General features: G+C 35.8%; 1 pseudogene; it reads left to right on the top strand.

The window, feature by feature from the left end:
* Nucleotides 1-2467: 2467 nt before the first annotated feature.
* LOC103800393 lies at nt 2468-10662 on the top strand (annotated as a pseudogene).
* Nucleotides 10663-13425: the final 2763 nt, after the last annotated feature.

Raw genomic sequence — 13425 nt, 5'->3', positions numbered from 1 at the left:
TGAGGTGTTCTCTCTCAAAGAAGCAGCATAAATGGTAGTTGTTAATGATTAGTGAAGATACAGGTGTTCTTGTGTTGCTAATCAGGCAGACAAATTGCCAGGCCAAATTCTGAGTCTGTAATTATATTTTGCCTCCCTAAAACCAGGAGACAGGTTTCTATCTAAGCCCACTCTTTTTGGTAAAAACAATTAATATGTGGGTGTTTTTTCCTTTTCCTGTGGCCCAGGACAGAAAAGAAAGCTCAACAATTTCTGTCACTTTGTAATGGAAGTAAGCCAATTAATTCTTCCTTTTACTTTTGAAAATTTAACCTTTGTAAGTTTTCAGGACTTCAGATTTATAGCAGCTTTATTTTGTCACTTCAAGTCATATTGTGTTGCCAGTAAAAACTGTCTTCATGTGCAGCTCTGATATGATTGTTTGCTTACAACTTGAGTATTTCTGTGGTATTGCTGATGCCAGCAATAGATTACTACTGACAAGAGTTTTTTATTTGCTTTTTTGAAGGGCAAATGTGTTGGTTTGTCTTGGTTTTTAAAAGAATGAGTTTCTTTCATACTGACGATAACAGGTAGATCTCCAGATCAAAGTTTCTTTAGCAAGTAGCAACTAGTGAAAACCTGTAATGTTTGTCTGTGCCCGTTGCTGTGCTAGAGTTTTGAAGCCTTATTTTGATAGATCACAAACATTGGGGAGTTGTGCTGATAAATATTTGTTTGGCTCTGATGTCTCTGAAATTTGCCAAAAAAAATCCCTGTCGTTTTTGATTTGTGAAAACAAAGACAACCACATTCTATAAAGACATATAATCTGTCATGAACCAAATTTGGATGGTCATCTAGAGGTAAAGGTTTCTGTTTCACTTTCACCTCAGTTGCTGTAGTGATTCTGATACAGTGACATAACAATGACAACAATAATGAACTTAGACCTGAGTGAAGTCAATGACTGCAGGTTGAACTAATTTAACAAATCACAAAAATGTTTTAAGGGTTTTGTGAGGATAATGCAAAAAGAGCCGAGGACACTAAGGGGCTGGATTCCAGTTGTATTTGTCACTTGTTGCCAGTTGTGCCATTGGTTGCTCTGGCCACGTGGCCTCAGCATCACATCTCTGTTTCTCTGACTGACAGCATTGAAACTGCACCCTCATGGATAATCTACAAGTGTAGATCAGTTCAGGCATTTCATTGGTCATGACAAGGAAACGTTTGTTCCACATGGAAGAAAAATGTGTTCCTGTTCTTATAAACAGTGAAAGCTGGAAATAATACTATATCATAAATTTTACTGATGAATAAAACAAAAGATTGAAAGCAAGACTGACTTCTTGGACTTCTGTTAATCTTTTTGGTTCCTTTTGGCCAAAGCCATAAGGAAACCTGTTTATGATGGATGACTCTCCTGGTAGAAGAAAGATATAGCTTTAGCAGCAGGTTTGATTGTGATAGAATTAACAGATATGTCATGGAATCTGTGTGATTATATTGTGTCACTTGTGTCCTCTGATGCAAGCCTCTTAATTTCCCAATGCTTTCCTAGATGTTTTCAGATTTGCTAAGGATTTATATCACCTAAAGAGTGTAACAATGCAGGGGAAGAGGGAAAGACTATGCAGAGGACTTCATGTCACTCTTTTTCCTGCTATTTCAGCATGACTTGACTCTGTGGCCAACATCTAATTTTCCGTACCATAAGACAAGAAGGAAACAGCATTTGTTAACAATTATGTTCATATATTACACCGAAACAACTGTAGCACTTTTTCACATTAATACTTTCCTAATCTCACTTTGTCATGTAGCTAAGCTTTCTGTTGCCTCAAGAAAGAAATGTGTTCGGATTTATGAGAATCATTCATAGGAGATACTTTATCTTAAAAAGTAATTTCTCTTATGACAGTGATTGAAAGAAGACTAAGAGAATGGCAAGCAACAGTGAAATGACTTCATAACCCCCAGCACCTCTGTTTCAGAGTCTCACTCAAAATGTGGAAGATGGCATTACTCATCTACCAGTTGATGCCTTAAGCTTTGACCTGTCTTAAAAATGAACAAACAATTAAATAAACCAAATCAAACAAAAAATCCCCAGAAGTCCCTTTCCCACATGCACTTGGAAATATGGCCTTAGCCCAAAGACTGCTGAAGACAACAGAGCTAGAACTTTGAAAAGCTAATTGTACATATATTAAATACAACTGGAGCTATTGCATAACAAAAAAAAAGGGTGTATTTTGTGAATGGATGAAAACTGGCACAGCATTAAACTTGAAAGTTTAGATTGTCCTCTGAGCAATACAATTGAGATAGGACCATTTACAGTAATGTATAAATCTGTCATTTCAGTGAATCTGTCATTGCTTTTTCCTTCATTTTATATCCTGCATTGTAGTTCATTCTAGTTTCACAGTTTAGATAACAGATGGAAAAGAATTTCATTTGAATTTTGTTATCCGTAGATAAGCCGTGCCTGGTTCAGCTGATGAAACTGTGGGGGACCTGCCTGTGAGAGATACAGGTCTAACTCCATCTGGAATTGAAGGATTACAAGGTTTGTACCAGCTGCTATTTATTACAGTTACAGACTTTGATCAGTGGCTTCTTTAGTTTCTTTCTAAAAATGTTTCTGATGTTGCCACTCACAAAATGAAGTTCAAATACCATTCAAAATCTGGGTTAAATTCTGAAAGATGCTGTGACCCGTTCTATGTTCAAGCTGCTTGTTAGAAGAGGGGAGTTGCTGTGAGATGCTAAAAACTGGAAATGTCATTGAGCTATAACATTCATCTTTCCAGAAAAAACAGGACATTTTTCCTGACTTGAGGACAAGGCCAGATCCATTTAACAAAATGGGGACCAAAAGTACTATGCAGTTCTGATATGTTACTCACATGCTATTAGAATGGAACAAGTGGGCTTAGGCATGTATCTGAGTAAATTTACAGGGTTATGAGTCAGTCTTTTCAGGCTTCAAGAGACTATGTTAACCTTGAAACAGATTAGAAAGCATCTTTTTGGTAATGCTCATTTTTAAAATAGTTTGACCCGGTTACTTGCTAAACTGTTACCTTTGTGTTGTCTAGTAGGTAATCACTTTGCTGTATCATTTTAATTTCCTTTTTTAATCTGTAAGAGGGAGGAAAAAGGAAGTGATTAACATGAAAATAAATCTGAAAAAAATTAATCAACAGACTCATATAAGTGTAAAATATAAAATTACTTTTTTTAGTATTTCCAAGTAAGTTAGACTTTGAATTACATGCTGTTGAATGTATTGAGGATAATTTAAAGTTCCCTTGATTTTGGCAGAATCATCAGCTGCACAGAATGTAAAAGCTCAACAAGCTGTGTCACGAATCAGTCGAGAAGAACTGGAGGACAGATTTCTTTGTTTACGTGATGAGCACATCTTACTCAAGCAGCATGCAAATAAGCAGGAGGAGAAAATTAAAAGGTATGGGGTTTAATAATTTTATATCAGCTTACTGTAACATTTTTGCCCTTTAAAGCATTATCAACAGCTTAAAAATCATGCTGGTTTCTCTCCGAGTACTTTTTAAAGCAGTAGCAAAAATCACTCATTGGAATTCATTTTGATATTGATTTCTGGTTGTCTCTGTGTGTGTAAGATGTTTTTTGCAGTGGCCTGTGTTAGATCTCCATGTACAGTGGTACAGAGCTATCTGTCACTTTGGAGTTAGTACCTTGGCTTCTGATCTGTGCTGTCAGAGTACAACAGGTGTTCTGAGAAATGAAGAAGAGAACCCTGATGATTCATTGGGAGTTTTATTCTGGAATCAAAATGGTCTATACAGAGATATTCTGCCTCTTTTTTATCCTTCACTGTCATTAAGGAATTTCACTAGCATCTAACCTTTAGCCTCTAGCTGTGCCAGGGGAGATTCACATTGGACACTGGGAGGAATTCTTCACAGAAAGTGTGATTAAACATTGGAATGCACTGCCCAGGGAGGCTGTGGAGTCACCATCCCTGGAGGTATTTAAGAAAAGACTTAGTGCTATGGTCTAGTTGACATGGTGGAGGTTGGACTCAATGTTCTTCAAGGTCTTTTCCAACCGAACTGATTCTGTGATTGTGTTGTTAGCCCTAAATTATCTTTGTAGGCTCTCCTTTATTTGGTGTAATAGATAACATCAGTGAAGAAGTCCCAAGGAGCACGGGGAGCACAGTACTCAGTGTGCCCAAACATACCAGAGCAACTTCGGGCTCATTAGTAAACTTAGTGCTGTGCTGGCAAACCAGTCTGGGCTCAGCAGAACAGTTCATGGATGGTATTACTATATTGCAGGAGGGCTAATTAATCCAAAAGCACCATGAGTCTGTGCTCACATTGTGCTGTACTTAATCAAATCCTGCTGCACCCAAGCTAGCTTCTGGTTAGATGCTAACACATCCATGAAAGAGCAGCTGAAAATATTGCCTCTGTAGATGGGACTATTTCATACTTTTTTTAAGTCCAAGACATTCTTTCCTTTTGACTCAGTTTTCAGTGAGTCAGGATCAAATTGACCTGCATGACATAACTTCCATCTTTCCTGTCAGGCTGTTGTCAAACACTAGATGGTGGAATAAATGAATTGTTTGCTTATTCCAAATGGCATTTCCTGTGTTTCTGTTAGATGACTTACCAAATGCATTCGTCATCCACTTAGGTAACATTACACAGAAGGTCCAAATTGGAATACCTGAATTAATACTTTTAGGTACAGAAAATAAAAAGTTCAACGTTTGTCTAGATTGGCAGAGAAAAACCTTAACTCCTCAAGCTAAATTTCTTTCCCAGCATCCCTTATGCCAAAACCCCTGTAACTAGATGTTTGGAATGAATTTGCAGTAGAGGAACATCGAAAAAAAACAGCCAAATAAACAAAAAACCTGCTTACAGGCAAGTAACCTTCTGTGACATCCTAAAGTTATTATGGATTTTTTTGGTTTCATTTTTGTTCTTTTAAGTAGAAGCTTCTGTCCACAAGTATACAAAAAAATAAAACAAGCCCCTTTAAACAAATGAAATGTGTCCTTATTTTCAGTTTTCTTTCTGGGCCTTCAAAAATAGATTCCCTGTAAAGTAGATACAGGTCTTGAAGATGTGCGACCAATTTTGTAAAGTCTTGAACTTGTCTCTCTCATCAAAGCCACCTTTTCTTTCTTTATATGCCAAGTTTTTTTCCATTCACTGCTGGGTATGTTTTCTGTTCTTGTATATTACATCACCCCCATGTGCCCTCTATGCCTTTTGTTCTAGCTTACCAATGTTTATCAAAACTAAGGGAAATCAAAGGTACAACCCTTGAAATGCCAAAAGCAAAATTTGTATCCCTTTAAAGACAGATGAAAACCATACCCTCTGCATCTAATTATATTCTTCAGCTAACTGTTCCTTCTCTGAAGCACATTGGTAGTATTTCCTAAGTATAAAATTGAGTATGGTAATGAGAGCTATTAAGTCTCTTTTTCCGGAGTACCTTCTTATATATCTCCACCTATATATTTTAGCCACTTTAGAAATTAAATATATATTTAAATCCTAAAATACTAGAATTGATATATCATTGGAATGTTGCATATTATTAGCATTCTTTCAATAGCTGAATGTTTTGTGAAATTGTAGCTTTTATAGTTTGCCCCACCACATCCCAAATCTGTAACTTTACTTAACAGCATGCAGAGGTTCCTATATAAGGTCATGCGTTAAAAATTACATTTAAGCAGCATATGGAGTAAATATGTGTCCTCCCTTTACTAACCTTAAATGATAAGCCTTAGGAAACTGTTATTTGTCAGTGCTATAAAGCAGATTGCTGCACAGTGGTTTCAATTATCTTCAAAGAGTTCTTCACAGGCAGTAATAGTTATATCAAAACCTGAAATTTATTATTCAGGTTCTATGCTGAAGTCTTCACAGTGATTATGTTCCTTTCAACAGAATGCTTTTTATGCTGACTTTTCACATTCTTTTTCATCTTTTTTTATTATTTTCCCCAGAACGACCACTGAGTTAATACGCCATGTTAATGATAAAGAGAAGTCTGAGCAGGTTGGTGGCGGCCCCAAGTGGCTGGGACAGGCGCTGGAACTGGAGTGAAGGATTGAGCATTTGCAAGGAAGAGTTATGAGCTTTAGAAACAAAATGAGATGCTTCGCAGCAAACTCCTTTCATCTGACCAGATGCTCCAGATTCAAGGCCTTGTCCATCCAACTGTGCTCAGTCTCGTACTAACACTGGTCTCAAAAAGGTAGGTAAGGCTGTTGGCATAACAGAGCATGCAAAAATAATAAATCCACGTTTATTAAAACAGTGGTTTATGTCAGTACTTCTAATTATTGCTTCACTGTAACAAGTCCATCGTCTTCTTTGTTCATCCATGGGCAGTATTAGTATCTGTAGGCAGAAACATTGTTCTTTTCCATTTTCCTTGCATTTATTTATAGCAGTCATGATAGCTTGTTTGCCTTTGAAGTCCTTATTATGAGAGTCTGCAATTGTAGGGGTCAAATAAAAGTTCAGAGTTGAAAAGACAGTAGTTATCAAGCAAGTTTTGTAATAGTTAAAATCATGGGACTTCCTTAGTATAACTTCTCTACATGTTCAAGGGTTATAAAAGTAGTATATGAAAAAGTTGAGTGTTACCATGTTATAACAAAGTTTTACATCTGTAGTTTGTTTGCACGTGTTTTTCCTTTTTTAATTTCAAGGTTTGTTCTAGTCTCTTGATACATGTGTGCACAGCACTGCAGACTTGAAAAATCTATCACACATGTGGACTTTGAAAAGCAAATACTACAATGCAGCCATCTATAATGATGCTTTTTACTGTCGAGACACACTGCTTAAGGCAGTCTCACTCTCAGTCCTTTATTTATGGTAGCTGCATTTGGAAATCACACTTTTAAACCTTTCTCTTTTCATAGGTGCATTTGTAGAAGTAGTTGTACTCAGTTACCTTATACACTTTACTGATAACATGTTGAAAAACAAAAAGACAGCTACAGCCTTGAGTCAACCTGAGTCAGCAGAATTGTCTCCTTAACTTCCAAAGGCTATGAATCAGGCTGAGGGCCAGTTACACTATGTTTTTTTCTCTATCTCAACCTCACACCAGTCTTTATTTTCATTACATTGATTATTCAGGTGTATGAAAGCAGAAACAATTCTCATGTTTTTAGACAGACAATAAAAAGTGCTCAACTCTACCCATTTGCTTTCATTTAATTTATACGTAGTGCAAGTTTTGACATTTTTAAGGCAGCTACATTGTTAAACTTCATCATTAGTTAGGCAGTTTTATTCCAAAAATCGATTTGTTTGTTTGTTTTAACAATGCAAAAATAGGGTAGAAGTATAAGAAAGTTATTCAGGCCCAGTGCTAGCAGAGTGAAAAGGGCAACTTGGTTCAAGGAATAAAGATCAAGGCTTTATGGCAGGCTGTGAGGACTTGCCTTGGCATAAGAACAGATCCAAATCCAAGATGTCCTGTGCAGAACTAGAAGTAGGGCCATGTTGCTTAAGACAGAGGTTCTTAAGCTAAAGAAAACATGAGTGATTAAAAAAAATAATAAGGAAAAGCTGTCCACAGAACATCCAGTTCAGATAATAGCATTCAGAAATTTCACAGAAGTTCAAGTGTGTCTATCTCCATTCTAAGACTTTGTCCAGACTAGAGGGGATTCTGATAATTTGAGTGCTATGAATATCTCGTTTCTTGAACACAGTTTCTAAGGTGGAAACTTATCAGAAATCTAGTAACCAACACTCAGAACTCGAATACAGTAGTATTGTTGTCCAGAAGGTCAGAGAATATTTTCTATAGTATCATTAACATAGGATATTTCATGTTTTTCTCTTGCATGTTTTCTCATCCTGCCTTTTTGATCAATGATCATAAACCTTGCAGGCTGGTTTTGGATATATTTCCCCTTTCCTTAAAGGCTGCTGGACTCTTGGATTGCTCAGTGAAACCATGAGTCTGAATCTCAAAGCATTTTTAATGCAGGTCAGAAAATATGGAGAACAATTATCCAAAAATAAAATGCCTGGAAAAATTCAAGAGAGAGCTTAGCTGTCTCTGGGGTGAAGACTCAAAAAAATCCACAAAAAATAAATATATCTTATTGTATCTGTTTTTTGTTGGGTTGCTATAAAAACACCACAACAAGTTGAGATGAGGTCAGGTATCAATGTTGACTAAATACCCACTGGTTTCTCTCACTGCTTTCTTTTTTGAGTACAGTCATCTAAGATAAATATTGATTTGGACAAAAATAAACAAAAATTGTATGCTCTAGATGTATATTTACACACACACATATATATAGCACAATTACCAATACCTTACAATAATACTTAAAGATCAAAATTCAAAATATTTGAATAGCTCAAGTTGACTCAGCACAAAAGCAAAATAGGTACCTCGAACCTAAACGACTCAGTTGTGGGGACTGAGAGATGGCAGCCTTAATGCTGTGTTTGAAATTTAATGCATGGTTCGGTCTCACCTCAAAACTTCATTAACTTCTTCTGAGAAAAGAGAAGTAGGAGAAAAAATCAGAGAAACCATTGCTTTTGCTCCTGAAGTTGCAAGTCTTCCTTAAGTAATTTCTCCCTTTTCTTCACTAGGGACTTAGCATGCTTCCAAAGAACATAAGGAAATTATTTGCACTGCTGCTAAAAACGGTCCTGTAGTTGCATGTCTAGGTGAATGACACTTCTGATTTTGTAAAGAAAATGCTGAGAAAAAGTGATTGCAAGTCATGTTCCTGTTTAATGATATTGATATTGTTCTTTGAAGACACCATCGCTGTTCTCTGTCTTCAAAAGTAAAATCTCCTAAGAAAAACCTCTCAAGACGTGTTTTTAACACTTCTTTTAACAGTGTGCTGTATCACCCATAGTTCAGATTTTACAGCAACTGTGTTGTAACTACTCTGGTGATTATTTTTTTTCCATGTGAATTTGATGTAAAAGCACTTTTCATGGCACCTTTATAGAAGTCGTGTTTGTACTGTATAGAGGTTGTTTGGTTAAATGCTTTTTCATTCAGCATGGAAAAAATTATTTTATTTTCAGGACTGAGATTTCAGGATTTAGAAGTGAGAAGACCTGATCCTGTACTCTCAAAATACAGTCAGTCTGCATGAGGATTCAGGAAGTTCATATGGTTTGTATGATTTTCATTTTACTCTTTCTTTTTTTTATTTTAGTTTTTAAATCTTGTGGATTTCATGAAGAAAAAACCCACATTTTTTCAGAAGTTTTCACTTCATAAAATAAAGTGAAGTTGTTGGATCTGACAGCAGTAACCAGTGGTGACAAGGCAGAAGTGTTTTGTGATAAGGAAAACATAGGATCAGGGATTTAGAAGGCTAAATGCAGGTACATTTGGCTGGAAGTTAAAATTGATCTTCAGTGTTGAGCCTTTCTTTTTTGCTAGGATGCAGTGTTGTCTGGTTTACTAAGACAAAACTGACAAAAGCAGAAAGGGCCTTAGCTGCAGAATTATTCCCAACAGAACTCCTAAAATGTGTGGATTTGGCCAGCCATGCAACTGGTGGCTATTGAAAGTGTTACACTGATGTGTTTGAGCTCCATTTCTAGAGGCAGTCAGATTTTATGGGTAAGTTGCAAGAACAGTATAGGATGGTAATGTAAGATGATTTTGATTCACTTTTGCATTTTGAAAGTTAATTTATAATCCAACTGCACATTTTAACTGAAATTGAAGCTCAGGGAACCCTTAGAACATCCTTGATTTAGAGACTGTATGAGAACTGAGGTGTTCTTTAGGCTGGAGAAAAGGTAGTTAACATCTAATTTGAGGTTATTGATATCTGATTAGAATATTTTGCTTCTCCAAAGTACATGTTTAGACATCTGGTTATCTAAAAGCTAACTTTAGCATGTGTGTTTCTTTCCATAATGATTTACTTAAATCAGAATTATTACAATATCTGTAAATGCTAAGTTTTTGATAAATGGCCAAGCTAAGTGTACATATGTATGAATCAATGTGTAGTTATTTATTTTGTGCTTGATGTTCTGCAAACACAAATATTTACTTGTCTCAGAGGAAATCACTTTATAGAAACATAAATTATTTTTTATAACTGCATTTTCTGGATAAATTCCACTGTTAAAGACATGTCATCTGATTGTTTTTATTTGTGCAAAGTTGCCTATCCCAGAATAAAAGCTTAAAAATTGCTTTCACTGCTCCGTCCATTGTTGATCTAATAACCTTTTGGTAGCTAGTAATGGTGTTTTGCTTTTCAGAAAGCACTTGGTACTGATGGTTTAGAAGGAGGATACTTCTAATGTAGAGTAGAATTTGTGTTGTGTTTTCATAGTAAATTAAACTCTTAAGCCTCTTTGGTGATGAATGTCATTCAGAAATATAAATTTTGCTGAAGACTTGAAATTTTTGCTCTCTTGAGTATTAGGTTAATTTTATTAAATCCTTACCCAGTTTTGGAATGTAAGATCCTTGTACTTGCAGGGAGACTGTGACTGAGTCCCACAGGAAACACACTGAGGAGCTAGAACATGCCAGAGAGATACTTGTGAGTCAGCTAAGAAGGATAGAAGAGGAAATTGAAGAATCTGTCCTACGGCTGAAAGAACAGGGAACATCAAGCCAAAGGTATTGTGGAAAATGGGAATCTCCATGGTGGAAGCATTAGAAGAGATGTGTCATAATGTTTATATATAGCTGTGAAAATTCTTCTGTTAAGGAATGTATGTTTTATTCATTTCTTCTCTTTGCTGAAACTAAGTCATAAAATGCTTCACCAAACCATGGGTCATTCTAAGCAAGGAGATTGTTTAGATAAAAAGTTCTCATGTTTTTTCAGAAAGAAACAAAGTTCTTAAGTACCATTTTAGATATTTCATTTCCAGCTGATACAGATTCAGTTGACGTTCAAGTCATTTGAATCATCTATTTCTTCAATATGATTCTTATGAAATTTTAGATACAGGTTCATAGTGAACAATTTAATGTTCAGTATTACTCATTAATAATTTAGAGTCTACAAATAGTAGAAAAATATTGGCCACATAAGGGTAAATTAGCAAATCTTTGAAGGAATACGGTGTAGCTGTACAGTGAAGCAAAGTCAAACAAACATACTTGCAAAATGTGTTCACAATAAAGCCTCTATTCATTTAACCTCTTTTCTTTCTCCTTTCAGTTTTGCAAAAGTACATGTAAAATTTTATAGCTTTGCATGTATTTTCTCCCTTTTGACTGTTTCAATTTCAGATCATTACCTTGAATTGTGTTAAGGATCTAATACTGCTTGATCCTGCATTCCCTACTCATTTGATTGCAGTGAAAGTTCTACTTGGATGAGAAATATGTGGTCAGTTCTTTCACTGCCTTTCAAGGGAGGGACCCCGTTATTATGTGTGAGCATTCTTGTGTGCATCAGTGGTGCTGCATAAATAATACATCATAATGTTTGCTGTTAAATTATTCACTAAGGCATAAGTCTCCCCTATTCAGACTTTCCTTTATATAGTTTAAATAGGTTAAAGAAGTTGTTATCATAAATAATTTCTCAGTCTGTGCCTACAGTGAATTCAGAAAATATTTAAAGTATTTTTTTTCATTATTTGAAAATAATCTGTTTTGAAGAACTTCTGTGCATCGTTTTTCCATAGATAAACAAACACTGTTCTTTAAGTACAGCAGGGACAAACTGAAGAGAACATCTAAATTCAGTGCCAGCTACCATATTTCTGTGAAGTGTTGAAGGAGTTTTAAAGTAAGATACACTTCAAATTGAGCTAAAAAATCCTTTAACAAAGTCAGGCTCTAAAAAGTACTGCAGATCCTTACTTATGTTTATCCAATTACTTGTATCCCATCCATGATACTTGACCAAAGTTACTATCTCTGAGTTCACATTTGGACTTCTGGAAGTACTTCCTTTATAGTCCATCTCTTGCTTGAAACCTGGTAGAAGATACATTAGTCTGTATTAGTTCTTTTCTTGCACAAATAGATTTATAGGTTCTATGTAATTCTTGGTTTTAATCTTCTTTGCATCAGCAGAGAAGAAACTGTGAGTACTGGAATACTGGAGGAAAAACTGGAAATTTAGGTGACCAATAAGGTCATCTTAGTTCATCTTTGTCGCTTATGTCCTTGAATTTTGGTACAATTGGCAGGTTTTTTTCTTGTGTTTTGTAAGAATACACTTGGCTGTCATCTAGTTATGTAACTACCCAAAGACTGTTGAAATTAAGGAATTATATGGTGCCAAAAGGACATGTTAACAGTGCTTCCACCAGTCTTTTTTTGTTGTAGCACCATTTGATGCCAGCCTGCTGTTAACAAAATTAGGTTACATTCAACCTTTAAGAAAACATTCTTGATTCTGCTACATGATTAAGAAGTTGTTGTGATTGAAATAACTGTAGTTTCCAAGTAGTGAAGCAGCCACAGTTAATCATTGATCCTTCAGCAGTAAGGAAGGGAAACAATTGTTATCTTGAGTCCTCTACCCACGAGAAGTCCGGTAATATTTTAAAGCTGCCTCTGCCTCTGCTTCAGTTTCTGTCAAACAGCACAAGAGCACATAGCAGAGCTGAGTTCATATACAGTGTACTCCTCGAGATGATTATTGTAGCATGGCTGCAATCAATGGTTTTACCATATTTAATTGGAGATCATTTGGAGATTCTTTCAGGAATACAGAATTCTGACTTAAGGGAGGACCTTGGCCTGGGGTTTGTTAGACTAAGTCCTTTTTCTCTATGTACAAAATTGATCTGCATTTAGCTTGGCTGTTTATAATACAAAGATAGCCAAAAACATAACCTTGAGGTTTGATGTCTATGATGCACAGTGTGCAAGGTAAAACATTACTTCTACATAAAAACATTTTGCAAGCAGGTAGCTTCAAATAGCTGAATAGCTCATTGTACCTTCCGAAAACATTTTTAAGGCCATCCCAGAATGCATCTGTGAAACAGCTATTTGGTATTTGCATGTTTGTGCATTTTTTTGTGTTGTGTTCAGTTGGGGTTTTATTGAAAAAAACACTTTCTTGGCCACTCAGTTTTTAATTCCTTTGCTATTTTTTTGCTACAGCATGACTCTGGATTTAAGTCTATCAAATGTGTGGAGTTTTGGACTGGACTATCATCTGTTTTGCACTCATGACTTCTGTCTTTGGATTATAGCACTGCAGCTCTCCAAAGGGTTCTGAAAGGATACAACATGTGTACAAATTTGCTAAATTACATAAACAAAAGAACCCTAAGTCCTATATTTGCATTTCCACATCTTATTTTCCATATTTAACCAGTTTGCCTAAAGATCGTGAGGGATTTTTTCATTTTTAGGTAGCTGTTTAGCCAGGCAAACAAATACAGAATTTTCTATTGGTATTTAAAT

Source organism: Acanthisitta chloris, unplaced genomic scaffold, assembly GCF_000695815.1.
Source record: "Acanthisitta chloris isolate BGI_N310 unplaced genomic scaffold, ASM69581v1 scaffold25504, whole genome shotgun sequence".
NCBI lineage: Eukaryota > Metazoa > Chordata > Aves > Passeriformes > Acanthisittidae > Acanthisitta > Acanthisitta chloris.
The sequence above is the reverse complement of the archived record's forward strand: the minus strand, read 5'-3'. Positions and strand labels throughout refer to the sequence as shown.